Source organism: Alligator mississippiensis, chromosome 12, assembly GCF_030867095.1.
Source record: "Alligator mississippiensis isolate rAllMis1 chromosome 12, rAllMis1, whole genome shotgun sequence".
Classification (NCBI taxonomy): Eukaryota; Metazoa; Chordata; order Crocodylia; family Alligatoridae; genus Alligator; species Alligator mississippiensis.
Genome location: NC_081835.1, coordinates 38,367,762 through 38,386,661, shown reverse-complemented (window position 1 = coordinate 38,386,661; position 18,900 = coordinate 38,367,762). Strand labels below are relative to the sequence as shown.

The following is an 18,900-nucleotide window of genomic DNA, read 5'->3' as shown; positions in this document are numbered from 1 at the left end:
ACGTATATTAGGAGGGATGAGGAGTTAGGAAAAGTAACATCTTGCAAATCTTTGTGAAGAATTTGAGAAAAAATGCTGGGAGATTCTACATATCCTTGGGGTAACCTTGTCCAGGTCAGTTGAGAAGAACCCCAGGTGAAGGCAAAAAGATATTGGGATTCAGGGTGGATGGGGATGCTGAAGAAAGCAGAACAGAGGTTTATTACGGTATAAAAAGCAGTGTCAGGGGGTATTGCAGTTAAAATAGTATTGGGGTTAGGAACGACCGGGTGTCGAGGAATGACATACTTATTAATTTGTTTGAGATCTTGAACCAGACGATACATAGGTTTCCCATCTGGACCAGGCTTGGGTTTCTTTACTGGAAGCATAGGTGTGTTACAGGGGGACTGACAGGGAATTAAAATTCCTTGTTTAGAAAAATCTTCAATTAAAGGCTTGAGTTCCTCAATAGCTTCTGCTTTCAAAGGATACTGGGGTACTTTAGGTGGCTCAAGATTGGTATGAATTAGAATTTTGACAGGATCTGCAGATTTTAGGAGTTCCACTGAACTGGAGGTGAGGCCCCAAAGCTCTGGGGGTACCCTTTCTTTTAGAACAAGGGGAAGAGACTGCAAGCTCGAGTCTTCTGTAACTGTAAGCACTGTGGCTATCATTGGGACCAGGGAGGACGGAAACGTTAGAATAATTCTGTCAGGTGAGCACTGTATGGTGGTTTGTAGTTTGCAAAGAAGATCCCGTCCAAGAAGGTTAACAGGGCCAGTTGCTAGAAGAAAAGAGTGTTCTGCTGAGAGGGGGCCAACTTTTACATTCGTGGGTTGTGAAAAAGAGCAACGGAAGGGTTTTCCCTCAATTCCCATAACAGTGACTTGTTTTTCACTTGGTGAAAGATGTCCTTTGGAAATACTGGAAAAAGTTGCCCCTGTGTCTAGCAGGCACTCGTAGACGTGTTCTCCTATCTTTAAGGGTATTAGGGGATCTTGAGCACTGCAGTTTAGGGTGACTTATTTAGGTTGGACAGAGGATAGTTGCAGAAAGTGGCATGTAGAATCTCCCTCATCACGTCAGTTGTTACATTGGTTTTGAGCAAGATCTGGGGTAACAGTAGTGAACTGAGGGTTCTTGAATTTTTGATTTTCAGGGTTATCACTTGGGGATCTTTTTGGTTTTAACTTGCACTCTCTTTTCCAGTGTTCTTCCTGTCTACAGTAATGACATACGTTGGGCCCATACGGTTGGTAGATACGGCCCGGTGGCCTAGGCACAAAGGGCCTCAGGCCACGGGGCAGATTGGTTCTATAGGCATTTGTGGGCTGTATTACTGCTGCCAACATGCGAATGTTGGACTGATCTTCCTTTTGTTTTTCTTTCTTCTTTTTTTCTTCCCTTCCATTAAAAGTTTTAGTAGCAATGGCTAAGATTTCTGCCATGGATTTGCCCTCAACACCCTCAGTGTTATGTTGAAGCTTTTTTCTAATATCTTTGCTAGCCTGACTTATGAACACAAGTTTTAACACAGGCAAAGTGGCAGGTGTCTCGGGGTCCATGTTTCCATACTGACGTATAGCTTTACAGAGTCTTTCAAAATAGTCTGAAGGGTGTTCTTCGGGACCCTGAACAGTAGCTGTCACTTTGGACCAGTTTGTAGTTTTATCTCCTGCTTTCTTTAATCCTTCTAAAATGCTGTCTTTCAGCATTCGTATTGAATTTTGCCCCCTTTCCTGATTGTAATTCCAATTCGGATTTTGCCTGGGCACGCCATTAGGCATGGGGTGGTTTTCATGGGGCTGATCGGCTAGAAATTGGTCAGCATGGCGTAGTACTTGAGTTTTCTCGTCCGTAGTTAAGAGGCTTTCGAGAAGCTGCATGACATCTGACCAGGAGGGGTTATGAGTCATGAAAATGGTTTTGAAGCGTCTTAGAACTACTTCGGGATCATCTCTGAGCCTGAGGGTGTTTTCTTGCCAGTTTAAGAGGTCTGTGGTGGAGAACGGAGCGTGTGTCCAGTGACTGATAACTTCTCCACCCTCGCCAGGCACAGGGTATTCTCTTAGAGGTAACTGAAGTGCAGGCTTAGACAATTTTTGACGAGTGCGATTTGAAATCGGAGTGGAACTGGAATCTGGAGAGGGATCTCTGGACCCATCTCCAGATCCGGGACTCGGGGATTCCGAGAGAGACAATCGAAGTGATGCCTCCCGAAGACTTCCCAGTCCCTCGGCCGGCCCAGGGGCAATGTTTTGGGGTTCAAACATTTGGGGTGGTATCAATGGTAGGTTAGGGGGCCTAGGCATGGGTCTGTAATCATCTTCTGAATATGACGGTGGTGCAGCAGGTTTTGGATATAGAAGGGGAGCTAACAGATTTGGAAAAGGTGCAGGGGTCTGGGAAGCTAAAGGTTTTAATTGCTTGCTAGCAACATTGTCCCATAAATACCAATAACTAATTTGGCCAGGGCGGAGGTCCTCCAAGATCTTTCGTAAGGCAGCCAGGCGATTTAGGTCAAATGATCCATTTTCTGGCCATTGTCTTCCCAAATCTAACTGGGACGTATAAGACGTCCAATTAGTTAAACAGAGTTCTGCCATACGAGACTTGGACAGTTCCGCCCATCCCTCCAAATGTTTCCAATTCTTAATCATAAAATCAAGGGGTGAATCAGGAATAACTTTTCCTAAACCGGAACCCATGATTATATCCAAGCACAAGCAGTCTTATTTCCCTAAGTTCTACCTGCCTAGAAGCTGTTTCGTCCATGTACAACAACCGGTGTTCTCGGACCCCACTGGCTTTCTCCGTGAGGAGGGGCGTCTTGAGTCCGAGACCCTAGTCATTGGCCGTTATAACAGCATTTCTACCTTATATCTGTGTCTTTTGCCTTTTGGCGAGGCTGCTGGCTCTATCAGCGTTTAAATCAGCAGACAGATACCCTCAAAGACTGCTTCCAGAGACCTCTAGAGGTAAAACCAGAAAACCAGAAACCAGATAGAAACCAAAAACATACCTGACCTGAGGTACTCGCCGGTACCGCTCCTTTACCCGACTTGAGGATCCCGCCTTATTGGTCCTGAGGGGACCGTCCACCTCCCGAGACTAACCCAATAGGTGAACTCACCTGGTGCGCGCTGGGGTGTCGGGGGATGGAGGTCTCCAAAGGCGTCAAGCTAGACGAGTCTCACCTGGGTCGCCAAATTGTGGTGGGAGAAACCTCCCTAAGGTTCATTGTCTAGCTGTAATTTGATTGACAGACAATGCAGGTAAAGAATTCAGCTGTTTATTTGCTTGAGCAAAGACCATAAAGCCAGCAAAAGGCAAAATGGCCCCCCCTCAAGGGTGAGGCGATCTTTTATATTTCTTACAACAAAGCAAGACTATATGGTTAACAAAAAGCAATACTTGCGGCGGTGCTCTACAAATCTTTGTAACAGCATATTTCTATTAAGCTGAACTAGCACTTTTAAAAGCTAAAAGTTAAGTAACAGTAACATTATAATATGTTAGCAAAACCTTACACAGTAGAAGATACTCCTCAAGGACGCAACCAGTAAGCTTAAAACAATGGTTTCTCTGTCTTATCTTACTTCTTGCTGTAGCTGATTTTTTTTTAGCACACAGACACAGATTCACTTTTTAACTCAGAAAATGCTTGGTGCAGTTAAAATGATTACTTGACACAAGCAAAGGCTTAGCTATCATTCTGCCTTGTGGTCAGCTGCATTGCTAGGCCACAGGTCATGCCTTGTATTTAGCTGTAAAGCTAATACTTCTTAATAATCCAAATTATTGTAAACCTAACAGTATGCTTTCAGAAAACTATTCTATTTCAGGGTAATAACAAACCTGCGCACTACAAGTGCAGCTTTGCAACGTGCGACTGGAAAGAAGACATTGCGATGTGCTCCACAAGCAGCACTGTTATGCATTAGTAAGTGACACCTGACACTTGCCTGTGCCCTGAGGAGGGGGGGGTGGAAGAAGGCATTGTTTACTTCAACTTTCTTGTAAACTGGGTTGGTGGAATTTTTTTGGCATTGGTGCACAAGAGGCACTGCATGTTGGTTTTCAGTAAAAATTCCTATGCTCTTTCTGAAGGCAATCAGAACTCATAGTAGAGATGATATCTTTTATTAGAGCAACAAGATTTTTGCAAAAAAAAAGTATTTAATGGCAAGCTTTTGGGCACAAACACCTTTCATCAGGCATTGGAGAAAAGATTGGAGAAAAGTTCACCGAGGAAAACTTTTACAATCTTTTCTCCAATGCCTGATGAGGGGTGTTTGTGCCTGAAAACTTGCAATTAAAGAACATTTTTGCAAAAATCTTGTTGGTCTAATAAAATATATCATCTCTACTACAAGTTCTGATTGGCTTTTCCTCTAGACCAATAGGGCTACAACCTGGATACTTGACCCTATGCTCTTTCTATGCTTTTAGCTCCCATTCCATTGCTAGCTTCATGCTGCTTCCAGAAGAGGAAGAGAAGAGGAAGAAGAAGAAGAGCCTAACACCACTTCCTTCAGCATTCTCTCAACTACTATATATTGTAGTATGTATTATATCTATATTAGACTTTTATTTTATAGACTAATATAAAGACATATGAGTTTCCGACACCGCAACCCCAGAAACGGGGTGGCAGCACGGAGAAGCTGCCACTGTGTGTTGCCACCACTGAGCTGTCACTGCCATGCTGCGCCCCTCCCTCCCCAATGCAAACACCTTTTAAGTTGCTTGTGACCCCCTGGGGGGTCGCAACCCAGAGATTGAGAACCCCTGATATTAACTTATATAGACTTATAAAATAATCAGTACAGTAGACATATATATTATACTATTATATATTATAGCACTGCATGTTCATTTTCAATAAAAATGCCTATGCTCTTTCTATGCTCCCTCCCTCTGATTTTTAGCTCCCATTCCATTGCTAGCTGCATGCTGCTCCCAGAGCAGTAAGAGAAGAGGAAGAAGAGGAGGAGCCTGATGATACTTCCTTCAGCATTCTCTCAAATATTATACTATTATATATTATAGTATGTATTATACTTAGAGTAGACTTTTATTATATAGACTTATATATAGACATGTTATATAGACATAATATAATGAGTACAGTAGACTTATATATTATATACTATTGTATATTAAAGTGTTATTATAATATGAATAATTGTAACTTAAGATACCAATGCTCTGGGCACCATCTTGTCTTAGTAATGACTGCACTCCTTTGTAGCTTGTGGAGTTCAGCCATCTCTTCTCTGGCTTTAATTTTCTTTAATCTTCCAGTTGGCTTCAGCCAGTTCTACTAGTGTATCCTTGGTTTCAGCTAAAAAGCAATCCTTGGTCTGCACATTTCCATTAGGAGAAGGAGCTTTGGAGTTAGCAGTCATTTTCTCTGAATTTCCTGCACTGCAAGTTTTTTTCCTCAGGTCTGAAACCAGGTAAACCTGTACCAGGAAAGGGCCTCATTCCCTCTTCCCTGCTCTTATTCCCTGCTGCCTTGGCTCTATTCCCTGCTGCATGGCACGCGCACACACACACACGCACGCATGCATGCATGCACGCATGCATGCATGCACACACAGAGCACACTGCTTTGTGCTGGGGAAAAATTCTCTCCCTGCCCAGGTCCCTTTTGTCCCATGGCTGGAGCTTCTTAGCACCCTGCTTCTAGGTGGGGAAAAATTCCCTCCCTAGGTCCCCCTACCCCTATATTTTCAAGTTTGGTCGTAGACTTCTACTGATGCTAAATGGAGTACTACAGCTTACTCCTTTATCATAACTGCTTACCCTTAACTCTGGGTGCTCTGCAGTCCTCCCTCCCTCCATCCCTCCCTCCTGCCCCATGGCTGGCACCTCTTAGTACCCTGCATGTTGCTTGGGAAAAATTACCACCCTACTGCCCTATTGCCACATGGCTGGGGGCTCCCTCCCTCCTTCTTTCCCAAGGAAAAGAGGGTTTTCAATCATTTTAATCAAAAATCCATAATCAACACAACTACTCACATAATCAATAAATGTAATAAAAAGTTTAAAAAATAATCAATAAAAGTAATCAAAGATAAAAACAATTAAAAAATCAATAAAATTAAGCTCTCTGCCTAGCTACCTCCTGGCCCATGGCTGGTGGCTTAGTTGATTGACCTCTGGCCATGTCTCTTCAAATGAGCAAGATTTGCTCACTTTATTGCAGATCCTGATGTTGCTGCAGTCCTCAGACTACCATGAGAATGCCTCCCTCCCTCCCTCTTTCCCAAGGAAAAGAGAGTTTTTGATCAAATTTTCAATCAAAAATCCATAATTAATGCAATTAATCACATAATCAATAAAATCAATCAAAATCAATCAAATAATCAATTAATCAGTCTAGTTATCATCCAGTCTAATAATCAAATAAACGATCTCTACGTTTTCTAAAGTGCTGTGTAGCATGTCTGCCTTTTAAAATGTTTTTTGCTACAGTGCAAGAACTTTCTGGTCTGGAATTGGTGCTGCCCACAAAGCATAGTGCTTCACCACTTGAGTACCAATGGCATCCTAGCTTCAAAACTACATGATGGGCCTTATTAATGTAAATTATTATGAATGTAAATAATTAATGTAAATAATTATTAATGTAAATATTTACAATATTTACAGGTGGGTGGCTTGGTTAAATATTACAATTGGTGAAATATGAATATGTTACTAATATTATTAAATATTACAATTGGTTAAATATTACAATAATTACAGGCAGGTGGCTTGGCTCTTACTGTGAATGCACTGATATGCACTGTGAATGTACTGTGTATTTTCACTGAAATGTAACTGACTCGTGATTTTACTAATGAAAAGGAAAATAAAAAGACATTAAAGGATTCATTAAAAATATTAAAAACTTTAAATGAATCATATTTGCAAAGCAGCACCACCTAGCATCGGGTGGGTGGGCAAGTGGGTGGGTGGGTGTAGCCTTTGTGGTGTCAAGGTGGATTAATATTCCTTGGGTACTGGAGATCCCACCCAATGGGGACCCCAAGAACACTGCTTCACCTGCATTACATGTCCGTGGGGTGTTTTGGAGGCGATGCAAGAAGCAAAAGCTAACCATTACACAGAAGAGTTGGGTGGTTTCTCAGTGAATGCTTGGATTGATACAAATGCAACTCACTCATAGTTTTAGTATTTAAAAAAAAAAAAGGTAAATAAAGACCATTATAGGACTGTTCAAAGAGAATGATTCATGTGTCTCCTGTGTTTTGTGAAACTATCTTGCATACATGCATGCAGCTGACCTGCCCTGCCCAAGCATTAGGCTCAGAATAACTGCTAATTGCCCTCTTTCAAATGTTAAGGAAGGCTCTCCCATGCCTGCTGCAGTATTGCAGCTTGCCTGTCAGGCTTAGGATGGGGTGCTCTGTATGGATTTGGTGGGGAGGGGAGTCTTGTGGAGTTGAGGGGAGCACCCTAAGCTTGACATTAAGGTACATTGGGATTGGGAATAGAACATGCATTTTGGACAAGCATTTGACCTCACACCCTGCAAAACTCTTTCCAGTAATGCCACCACTCAGATAAACCCACCCACATAAAGGATCCCCATGCTGAAATGGGCAGGTGAAGTCTTCACCTGTCCCACACCACCTCACCCACTTTCTTAAAGGGCCAGAGCTGGCCTGCGGGGGCACCCATGGGGGGGCTGGGGAAGTGAGGGGGGGTTGGGGGGCTCATAGCAGAGCCCCCCATGCAGTGTGAGGCAGTGGGGGGCAGCAGGGATCATCCCCCCACCCAGTAGCACCCAGTGAGCACCATGGCTTTTCTTTAAAGCACTGGGAACTGGGGTGGGCGGGGCAGCCGTAGGGGGCTGGGGGAGCAGGCAGGGGTTGTGGGGGCTGGGGTAGTGGTCCCCTTCCCACCCCATGGTCCCCTTCCCCTGTCCCCCCTTCCCCGCCCCTAGTACTCACCAGCTTTGAGTCCGGCTGCAGCTGTCTGCTGCAGCCACCAGAGACTGCCCAAATCAGCAAACCTCTCTGAATCTTTTCCGAAGATTTGGAGAGCTTTGAATCGATTTGGACCTTTAAATTGGTCCCCTGATTCAATTCAGATTCGGAGATTCAGCCACTGAATCAGGCCGCATCTCCTCTGAATCGAATCACCACCCGAAGCTTCGCATAGCCCTACTGTATACCATTTAGAAGATTATGAAAATGAACCTATTATGGGTTCTTTTTACCCTGAAGAATTAGAGAAAGTAAACCCTAAACAGGGCAGAGTTTACAGGACTGAAAAAATTCTAGCTGTGAAAAGAAAGGGGAGAAAGAAGCAGTTACTAGTGAAATGGTTGGAGTAGGCAGCTAAATTTAACAACTGGATGGAAGCCTCCCAAGTTTTGTAATATTTAAGTATAAATGAAAATCATTACCTCTGCTTGCAGGAAAAGATGAGTGATAGCAGCTTTTACATCATTTTGCCCAGCAATGACTAGAATTTTCTTACAGAACACGAATTCAAACTTTACAGTACAGCTGGTTATGTAAATCATCAATATTTTAACTAGAGGCTACGGATGAATTTATATTGGGGTAGGTAGGCAACTAATTAAGATACTGAGGCAAAAGGAATGGTCAAGAGCCATAAGGTTTAGCCAGGTAACCTAAGAGTTAAAGCTTAGGTTGGATATTTGCCTTGCTTTATGCAAGTGTGTGTGTAAAAAGCACAAAATAAACACATGCACAGGAATATATTAAACCAAATGTAAGTATATTGTTAGATATAATAGAATATATGTTATAAAACAGGATGGAACAGTAAAAACAAAAAAGTTATATTAACATATACCAGAGTCACATAGGGCATAGCCACATGAGATGTTAACTGCACAGTAGCCTAATAACACTGAGCATTAGTGTGTCACAACATGGACAGTGCTATTATGCTACTGCACAGTATTATTAGGCTACTGCACGGTAGCATCACTAAAAAGGCATTTGCCAATGCTACTGCACAGTAACTCTGGTCATTGTGCATTTGTTTAGTACTTGATTATACAAGTACTAAATTAAATGCACAGTAACTACTGCATATTAATGAATGTGTAGAGGTGCCCACAGTAACCTTCAAGCTGGGAACACTGAGAGATAAGAAGCTGGCATTACTTTGCAACCACGGCCGGGGCCCACAGATTTACAAATTCATACTCTTTCTCTCTCATGCAAAACAGTCTCTCTTAAATGGTCAGCTATTACAGACCTTACATACACCAAACCTTTCATAGTTAGACTTTGAACCACTCAGGTAAATATTTCACTCAAGACTCTCAGGTTATTACACACTGCCCCTCCTGTCTTCCAAATCCATAGCTTTACTTTTCTCTGGGCTTCCCTAACAGAAAGCAGAAGCTAAGTTCTCTAGTTTGAGATCAGGGTCAAGGTGATACTTTACCACAAGCTCTGATTTTTGTGGCTCTAACAATATCATGCAAAGACTCACCAAGGGCTCAGTTAGAGAAGAACTATGTCCAAGTTTGATTCTCTGAGAGCTCACCTCATTACCACCCAGGATAGCAACAGAATCTGGAACATATCAGCGCATCTCACCGACCTAAACCTCTCTCTCTCTGGACCAGAACCCCCTGCAACACAAAAACTAAACTCTTATATCCCCAAATCACCCCATCTTACTTATCCAATCACTTCATGCCTTGGCCTATTTATCATAAAGTTTTATATCAAGCACATGCTCAGACCATATACCATCCAATCAAATTATCACTTAACTCATGCAGTCTGCAACAATTCCCATAATCAAACTTTGTATCAAATACTTGCTTGGACCATGTCCTGTCCAATCAAATGTCAATCTAAATGTTTTAGAACACCAGCTTGTGGGGGATTTTTCAGTATGCTTATTATGATGAATTTCTGTCTGTGAAAGAAACAATGAGTTTTTGTCACTGCCACATACAACAAGCCACGTTATGTCCCCATGAGCCAGCATCACATTGGCACAATCAATATTGAAATAAAGAAGGACCAAAACAGATACATATCATTTCGATCTGGCAAGGTGATCATTAAGCTTCACCCATGCCCCTGGAAGATTTGGGGGGTTTAAAATTAAAAGCACAGTGGTGACTGGAAAAAATTATGGGGACCTTACTTTGTACAGTAATGATTACGAAGTCCAGGTTGGGCATGGTCTCCCTGGGTATCAAGAAGTGCCCATGATGTACAGAGCTGGTGTCGAGGGCATATTCTACAGCCTCTTTAGAAAAGAAGTGCCACTTTTGAAAAAGGGCCTGGAGATTATTAAACCCTGCGTTAAAAATGTGACTCAAAACATAGCCAAAGATATAGTTGGCCATATCTCCCAAGCTGTTCTGGATAAGGTGGGTAAGTTGACAAAGAAGAAGCAGTCCAGGTTCATGTATATTAAAAGAAGGAACCTTAAAAGAAAGACATGCATCATGCCCCCAATGTACAGGCCTGCCCTAGCCACTAGGAATGGCGTAGATCAGAGGTGTCCAACCTTTTTGAATGTGGGGCAGGACCACAAACTTTTTATCACCCAGTGGGCTGGCGAGCCATATTCAAAGGCCTCACAGGAAGTGGTATCACATCAGGAAGTGATGTCACGTGACCTTTGACACCAATGAAGTTGCAGGAAGTGACAATGAAATGGGTCTAAATAACCAGTTAAAAACTCTCCCTCTATAGCATCCACCTCTGCCACTGTTTGGGACAGGATACTGAGCTAGATGGACCATGGGGCTGACTAAGCATGGCACTTTTTATGCTCTTATGTTCAGCTCTTATATTCTTTGGCTGAGCTTCCAAACTATGGCTGAGATTTGCAAAAAGGGGTAGATAGGCATGTTACAAAGTTGTCATAAAAGATTTGGAGCCCTCTAAATCCCATTCATTTTAGTGGAAGTTGGACTTTTAACTCAGCTTTGAAAATCTCAGCCCAAGGTGCCAACCAAATAAGTCAAAATATATTTTGCATTTCTATGCAGTGCATCTATGTGGGGCTCTCCAAGCATTTTACAAACATGAAATGAACCTCAGGATGAGCCCAGCCATAGGAGCAGGGGCTTAGCTGCACTTTCCCCCTACCTACGCTGGTCAGTCCTGAGTGGCACACGGGGCCGCCGACTCGGCTGGGCTCCTTCCAGCCCTAGCAGCACGTGGGAATCTGGCTTCAGCCGCGTGCTGCTCCAGATGGGACAGATCTGCCCAAGTTGGCACCAGCCAGCAGAGGCGGCAGGGGAGCTGTGTGCCGCTCGAGACTGACCAGTGCAGGTAGGGGGGAAATGCAGCTGAGGCCCTGATGCTCCGGCTGGACTCATCCTGTCCCGAGAGACACATGGCTACTCCTCTTCCCACACGCACCGCGTTGGCAACGTCAAGCTGACGTGGCGTGTGTGGGAACCTTGTCCCTTCCCCAGCCCTTCAGCAGCCATTAGGAAGCTGCTGAGGGGCCAGGGAAGGGACAAGGGGTGGGAACGAAAGTAAACAGTGTTTACTTTCATTTCCCATTGCAGCACCGCGGGCCACAGAAAACGGCTTGGCAGGCTGCATGGCGGCCCACAGGCCGTAATTTGGACAAACCTGGCATAGATTATATGGATTTGAACAACATGGTGTTATACCTTTGTTGCAAGACTGTAAAAGTTGCTGGAATTGATCTTGATGCTGGTACCAATATGGGCCTGGAGAATTACCCTTTGGCCTCTATTTTCAGTCAACTGGATGTCACTTTGGAAGACTGTCTCATAAGCCAGAGCAACAGTAAACCTTATTAGGCTTTTGTTGAATTGGTGCTCAACTACAGTGATGACACCCTTCCCACAGAATTTTCTTCTGGCCTGTTTTACAAAGACACCCTCAGACAACATGAAACAATCATGTGGGATGGTGATAATCATAGGTTTAGAAGATGGGAAAACCTGACACCCAGAGCAGAAAGATAGAGCTGTTAGGCCATTTCCACAGCAGTTTGGTTTTTCAAGAAAAAATTGTTCAGTGTCTTGAACCTGAAAATTAGCTGACTTGAGTAAAGATGCCTTCTGTTTGATGGGTGCCCCAGTGGCTAGACAGTTTAAATTACAAATCACATCCATGTTACTGGGTTTTTGCTGTAACCATGTTGGTTTAAGGACATAGGCAGGCAAGTTTCCTTGGGTAGATGTGATATCTTTTATTAGACCAACTGATTAGTTGGAAAAAGTTCTTTTCAAGCTTTCAGGTGCAATCCATCTTCCTTTTTGTGAAGAAAGTGAGGGTAGCCTTGGATGTCCAGCTGGGACATGCAGAGGCCTTGCTTACAGCCAATGTGAAATACCCCTGTAGCCAAGGCACAGGCATGGGATACCTACTGGGCAGCACAGTATCCAGAAAAGCCCTTCCCAGGCTGCCTACCCTGGTTGTAAACCAGGAAGCTGGCTAGGTCAGGCTACGAATAGGGCATGGCTGGGGAACATGGCAGCCATGAGACAGTCATGGGAGACAAGTGGAACTCCCAGATTGGCTAGCAGGGTTGTACACAGCACAGTTGAAGCTGTTAGAAGCAGCAAGCTGAGTTGGGGAGGGCACTGAGAAGCTCCAGAGGAGTGGAGCTATGCTGGAAACCCCCTCCCTTACTGGACAGGAGACACAGTGGATGACAGGGGTCAAGTAACTGGGCCTAAGGGCTGTGAGTAGCTGGGCTAGCCCATCTGGGCTGCCAGCCAGCACCCAGGGAACTGGAGAGGGGCTGAGAGTACCCAAGTGCTGGCAGCCCAGAGAGGGGCTGTGTGTGTGCTCCAAGAGCCCAAGGGCTGTTTCACTGGTGGGATGGACTTACCAAGCAGACAAGTCAAGCCCAAGTTTTATTTTTTTGTTTGGGCTGGTAATTCTTAAGGGTCAATGCCTTGGAATAGGGTCAAGCACCTAAAAGGCCCAACATTGGAAGAAAAAAGAGAAACTACCTTGAAAGAGAAGCTGTCAACACCTGTGGAGGAGGAGCCCCATGAAAACATCCGGCAGGACTCTCTTTAACCCTCATGACAAACTACCATGAAGACCAGGTACATTCCCATGTACCCCATTCTATCACTTAATAGCAAGGTGTGGCAGGAGAATCCAGGGGTGATGGAAATGGATAGTGGGGTGGTGGCAATTACCTCTGCCACCAGAGGGCCCTAGCCCTCACCCCTGCTACAAACCCATAGATCATGTGGGAATTAAAGAGTTTAGCATCCCCACAGTCAACCAGGTCAGCAATGAGGAGAATCTATTTTTGGGACTTCTTCCCAAACTTGTCATCATCAGGTTCATGGATAACAATGTCTTTAGCAGGAACTATGCTGAAAATCCCTTCAACTTTAAACATAACAATATTAATTTTGTTTCTCTGCTCATTGATGGAAAACAAACTGTGACAAAACAACTACAACCAGATTTTGGAAATGGTAACTGCATGGGAGAGTACATGCATCTAGTGCATGTCTAGTAAACATATGAAAGACAGTTTGCTGTTAATCAACTGTGATGAATTTGCCTAGGTGTGCATCTTGTTTACCTTTGATGCAACTCCTAGCCAGGAATATGCTGACCATTATTTACTGATTAATACCAAGAAGCTCAGAACAGAAATACGCTTTGCTGGGCCTTCACCCACCACTGTCAATACGATGGTGTATGGGGTCTATGACAACCTTATGGAGATAAACCAAAGAAGAAATGTCCTGTTTGACTACATGTGAAGATGGACACTGAACAGCTATCCTGGGTTTTATCCACAGACCCTTATGAAAAAGAGACTTCCTTAGATGTGTTCTCCTGTGACTGGCTCCCTGAGACTGGCTCTCAAAGACCCCTGAGCTTAGCGGTCAACATGAACATAATCAGGCTGGTAAACACTGGCTGACAGCTTACCTGATGGATTGGAACTGAGGGGAGTCTTTTGACTCATATGGCCACCCTCCAAACAGTGCTTTTCTTCCTCAAAGTTTTACATTTTTTTAAAACAAGAATACTACAAGCACCACTTTTCAGATGAAACAGCTATAACAGCAGTTACCAATCTGTAGAACACCTAATACCAGTGGTACTCAGACAATCTGTCAGTGGTACACAGATAACTGGCACACAGTGCCCACTAACAAATTGTGCTCCACCCAGACCTTCCACCCCTGAGGATGAGAGCGAGGCACTCACATGTACCCCCCCCCCCCAACATACCCTGTTGTGCCTTGCTCCCACCCTTGTGGGCAGAAGGGCCTGGTCCTGCCAGCATACAAATTCCAGGCAAGTGTGCAGCTGCAGCTGATGCAGCCTCTGGGGACCTGCTCCACTTCCCCAGTCTCCTGCTGGCTCCGGGCAGCGGGTAGGGAAGTGGCAGGGGTGGAGGCAGAGGCAGGGCTGCATTTGAGTGGGACTGCAATGCGTGGGTCTGGGTCTGGTGGCAGCATGGAGCCTCCACCTGGGGTGGGGGGGTGGGGGGGCAGCAGTGTGGAGCTTGGCTAGGCAGCGTGTGGGCACAAGGGAGGTTGAGGATGTTTGGACCCCTCCACACACTCCCACCATGGTGCACAGCCCCAGCAGGCAGCAGCAGTAGCAGGCAGGGGTTTTAGGGGTGCTTGTGCCCAGTGCAGGTTTGCGGCTCCAGCCAGCGCTGTACATCACAGCAAGGGGCACAGCCCCATCTGTATTGCTGGCACTCCCTGTGCAGACATGCAGCTCTCATACTCATCAGGCATGGGAGGGAAGCCCTGTGCACTGGAGCTGGCTGACTTCCCCACCAGGGCTGCACAGCATGGGAGGGAAGCCCCAGGTGTCTTCCCCTGGGCGGTGGGGAAGGCAGCTGGCTCCAGCATGTGGGGCTTTCCTCCTGTGCCTGGTGAGCGCTGGGAGCACCAGTGATACAGACTGCCCAGCAGAGGATGTGCTCCTTGCTGCAATGTGCAGTGCTGGCTGGAGCTGCACCCCACCAGGCATCTGTGCCCTGAGCACCCTGAGCACCCCCACTTGCTGCTGCACCACATGGGTGGTGCACATGCCACCAGCCTCAGGGGCCACTCTAGATTAGGGCTGCTTCAAAAGAGACTAGGGTCCCCAGATACCAACTGGCTGGGCCTCATAAACTCCCTGAGCTGCTTCCCAGAGCTGGCCCCAGTCTCTGTGCCTGAAGATCCAGGAAGTGCTGGGCAAGGTCAGTTTGCTCCAAGTGGCACAATTTGCCCCACACCAAAGTGCATGGTCAGGTATGTGTGCAGAGGCACAAATCCCTGGCACAAATTTGTGCCACTGCTGTTTGAGGTGCTGCAAGCACACATACCTACATGTGTGGTTATGCCCAGATAGACCTAATAGGCACATTCAGAAAAGCACACACATTTCTCTTGCAGTGTCTCAAAGCATATTTGCAGTGTGGGCACTACATTTCATACCTGGACATCCAGGTTTATAAAAAAAAAAAGCCATGGGAAAAAAACACAGGGCAAGGCATGCTCCTGTAGCATGCCCTGAAGCAACTGGAGGTGGGTTCCTCCAAAGAGACTCTCTGGCAGGTGACCAGAGCATCTCTATGGCTGCCCCTTGTTCCAGTACTTCAGCATGCTGCTTCCCAGTGTGGGGCAAAGTGGACCAGTGCAGGCTACAGTGTGATTTGGACTGGGTTCTGGCCAAACTAAGTAGGGGTTGGGTGTGTGTGTGGGTGGGGGGGTGTGTGGAACTGGAGGTGGGGGGCTGTGAGGGTGCAGGGGACTTTGGGGGGTGGGGGCCTGCTTGGGAAGGGTGGGTCCCCTGCCCATCCCCTGCAAGGCCCAAAGCCCCCTCCCCCCCCAATGGCATTCAGGGTGTTCAGGGCCCTGCTGGCACAGCCCCCACATGGTGCAGGGCAGCGGAGTGTGGCCCTGGCTGCCTGGTACCCAGTGCCACCTGTACCACATCATGTGGGCCTGGCTTTCAGGCAGCACTGGGCCATTCTGGCTGTTACTTGGGGGCCCGGCATTGCTTGCAGGAGCTGAGTATCGCACTGGGGCAGATCCTGTCTCCACATGCCCTGTGTGCTATTGGGCTGGGCTGGTTCCATGGAGGCAGGACCCATGAAGTCAGGATCGATCAGTTGTGCGATGTTTTATTGATATTTACAATTTTAAAGCAATTTGGAAGTCTACCAGTGCCTCTATCATCATAATAAAAATTCTAAATATACACTTTGGTGTTTGTTTTTGTTTTTATTAACAGAAAAATCAGAGCCTCTGCCCCTTCGCTCACCAGGATGCAGAGCACTGAGAAAAACTGTTAGGTTGGTGCCCTGCCCCTGCCCTTGTTCCTTACTCTGAACCCACAGCACCAGCCCCTCCCCAGTCCCCTCACTCCTGACCTGTAGCCCCTGTTTGCTCCCAACTAGTTCCCTCCTGGCAACAGCTCCATCCTAGCACCAGGACATGGGTCCATCTGCAACAGTCCCATCCACTGCTTTGTGGCTTTGAGCAGTGCCAGCCATTGCTGTTCTGCTCTCTATGCTTGTGCTCTGGCCCCAGTGATCCCCATGCTGTTTCTGGGAAACCCTCGACTGGGACTCAGGGACTGGGCTGGTCAAGTCCCGTCACTTCCAGAGGGAAGAGGGACTCTAAGCCTAGCTCTGGTGGTCTCTCCTACCCAGAGTGCTCCCCCATGCTGAGCCCCATCTCTCTCTTTCTCACACACACACCCCTGCTGCAACCTCCACCCCTCCCCCCAGCCCATAACACCCCACAATTGGTTCCTGGAACCAGAATCCCCCCCAACCTGGGGCGCATGTCCCAGCACATGTGTGGGCATGGGGCAGGGCTGCAATGTGGCAGTTGCCCCAGCAGCTGAAGCTCCACCAGCAGGTCCCTCCTATCCCAAGTGACCAGCTGGGCATGTAGGGTGTAAAATTTGTAGGGGAATATGGAGTTGGGAAAGAAGAGGTGTGGGGGGTGGGTCTTGTGTGGGGGTTGGGGAAGGTTTGTGGGTGCATGTAGGGTTTGTGGGGGTGGTTTGGGAGTGTGTGGTTTGTGGGTAGATTGTGGGGGGCTGTGTGGGAATGGGGGGTCTTCTCAGGAGGGATGTGTTCTCTGCCCCACTGCAGGGTGCAAAGCCCCCCCCCATATCATACTGACTGTCCTCCCACAGGGCACACAGCCCCCCTGCAGCAGCAGCAGCAGCTGTGGGGTGCTCAGGGCCTGCTGCTGTCAGAGCCCCCCTGCAGCGTGGCATGGCACAGTGCAGTTCAGGCTATGTGGTACTTGTTGCCACTTGTGCTGCATGTTATGGGTCCAGCCCAGCCCAGCCTGGGGCTGTGCACCTTTGGGCAGCCACTCTGGCTATCACCCAGGGGCTCAGCATCACTCGCAGGGCTGGGCTGTGTCCTGTCTCCAAGTGCCCTGCACATCATCAGGCTGGGCTGGTTCCATGGAGGCAGGACCCAGCTTGGTGTAATGCACAGCCCTTATGAGTGGTGCCAGGCCCCTGGTGACAGCCCGAGTGGCCCGGTGCTGCCTGAAGGTACATGGCCCTGAGCTGGACTGGGCTGGGCCCGACCCATGACATGCAGCACAGGTGGTGCCAGGTGCTAGGTGGCCAGAGCCATGCTGCGCTGTGGGGGGCTCTGCCAGCAGTGGACCCTGAGTGTTTCATGGCCGCTACTACTGCATGCCCCCCAAGCATCCCCCCCTGCCCCCACACAACAAGAGCACCATAGAGATGTTCTGTAGCATCTCTCTGGAGGACCCCACCTCTGGTTGCCTCAGGGCATGTTTCTGGACCATGCCCTGTCCCTTTTTTTCCTCTATGGGGTTTTTTTTTTTTTTTATACCTGGATTTCTGGATATCAAATTTAGAGCCCACGCTGCAAATATGCAACATGGGGAACACATTTTTTTTCACAGCGTGCCTTTTGCAGTATCTCAAACTGCTTTAAGATGCTGCAGCAGGCATGTTTGTGCTCATCTGGACATGCCCAATGGGTGGAAGCATGTGCACTTGCAGCAGCTCAAACAGTAGCAGCACAAATTTGTGCCAGAGCTTTGTGCCTCAGCACATGTTCCTGAAAAAACACTCTGGTGTGGGGCTCTAGCAAAACCCCCAGTTTTTTTGTTTTTTTTTAAATTTATTTTAAAATGCATTCCCTCCCCTTCCCCTATCATTTCTGACTTTTTCTCTCCCTCTCTTTTCCCTATAGATAAGTGAGCTCAAACTTAGGATAAGCTTTGAACATTTTTATTTTGCTAGCAAGTTTCTGGTTTGGGATATCCATTGTTTTATATTGTATAATTATTAGGTTTGTATTAATTTTTACTGTTGTATATTGTATTATTATCATTTTCGTATTGATTTTTATTGTTTCATATGGATATTGTATGGCTTAGGCCTGTGTTTTTAAGTGAACCAAAGTCATGTCAAGTTTCCATTTTATATGTCAAGCCTCCATCTCCTGTCCTCTGCCTGGGCATCCCATGTTGCAATAATATGATTCATTGTACCCTTCCCATGTAAATTGGTTCCCCGATGAATGAGTGTGATTGGAAGTGATTGAAATACAGTGGTAGCAGGCCTCTACTGAATGGCCTGTAATGACCAGGCCATCACCTCACATTGATTCACCCAGGAACCACGGACCTCACCCAGGAACAGAGACAAGACCAGCATTTGAAAAACAAAAGACCCTGCAGAACCAGCAACTCTATCATTGTACCCCACCATTACAGACACCCGAAACTGCACATCCCTGCATGGAGTACACATGTTCAGTACATCAGGGGCTGACCCTTGCCTGGGCATGCCTCCTGTCACTAGGGTCACACATGGTCTGCCCCTATAAAAAGGGGCAGTGAAGACAGACCCAGTGGGAACGCCATTTCCATCCAGACCAGACCAGCTTCATGTCACCTATCCATCCCAGGGG

General features: G+C 46.6%; 1 long non-coding RNA gene across 1 annotated transcript; it reads left to right on the top strand.

Annotated features, from left to right (window-relative positions):
• Positions 1 to 3,101: 3,101 nt before the first annotated feature.
• LOC109280553 (uncharacterized) lies at positions 3,102 to 6,855 on the top strand. The gene is made up of 3 exons (XR_002086930.2): positions 3,102 to 3,925; positions 4,435 to 4,546; positions 4,914 to 6,855. It is a non-coding gene; the product is annotated as an uncharacterized LOC109280553 (long non-coding RNA).
• The last annotated feature ends 12,045 nt before the right edge of the window (positions 6,856 to 18,900 follow it).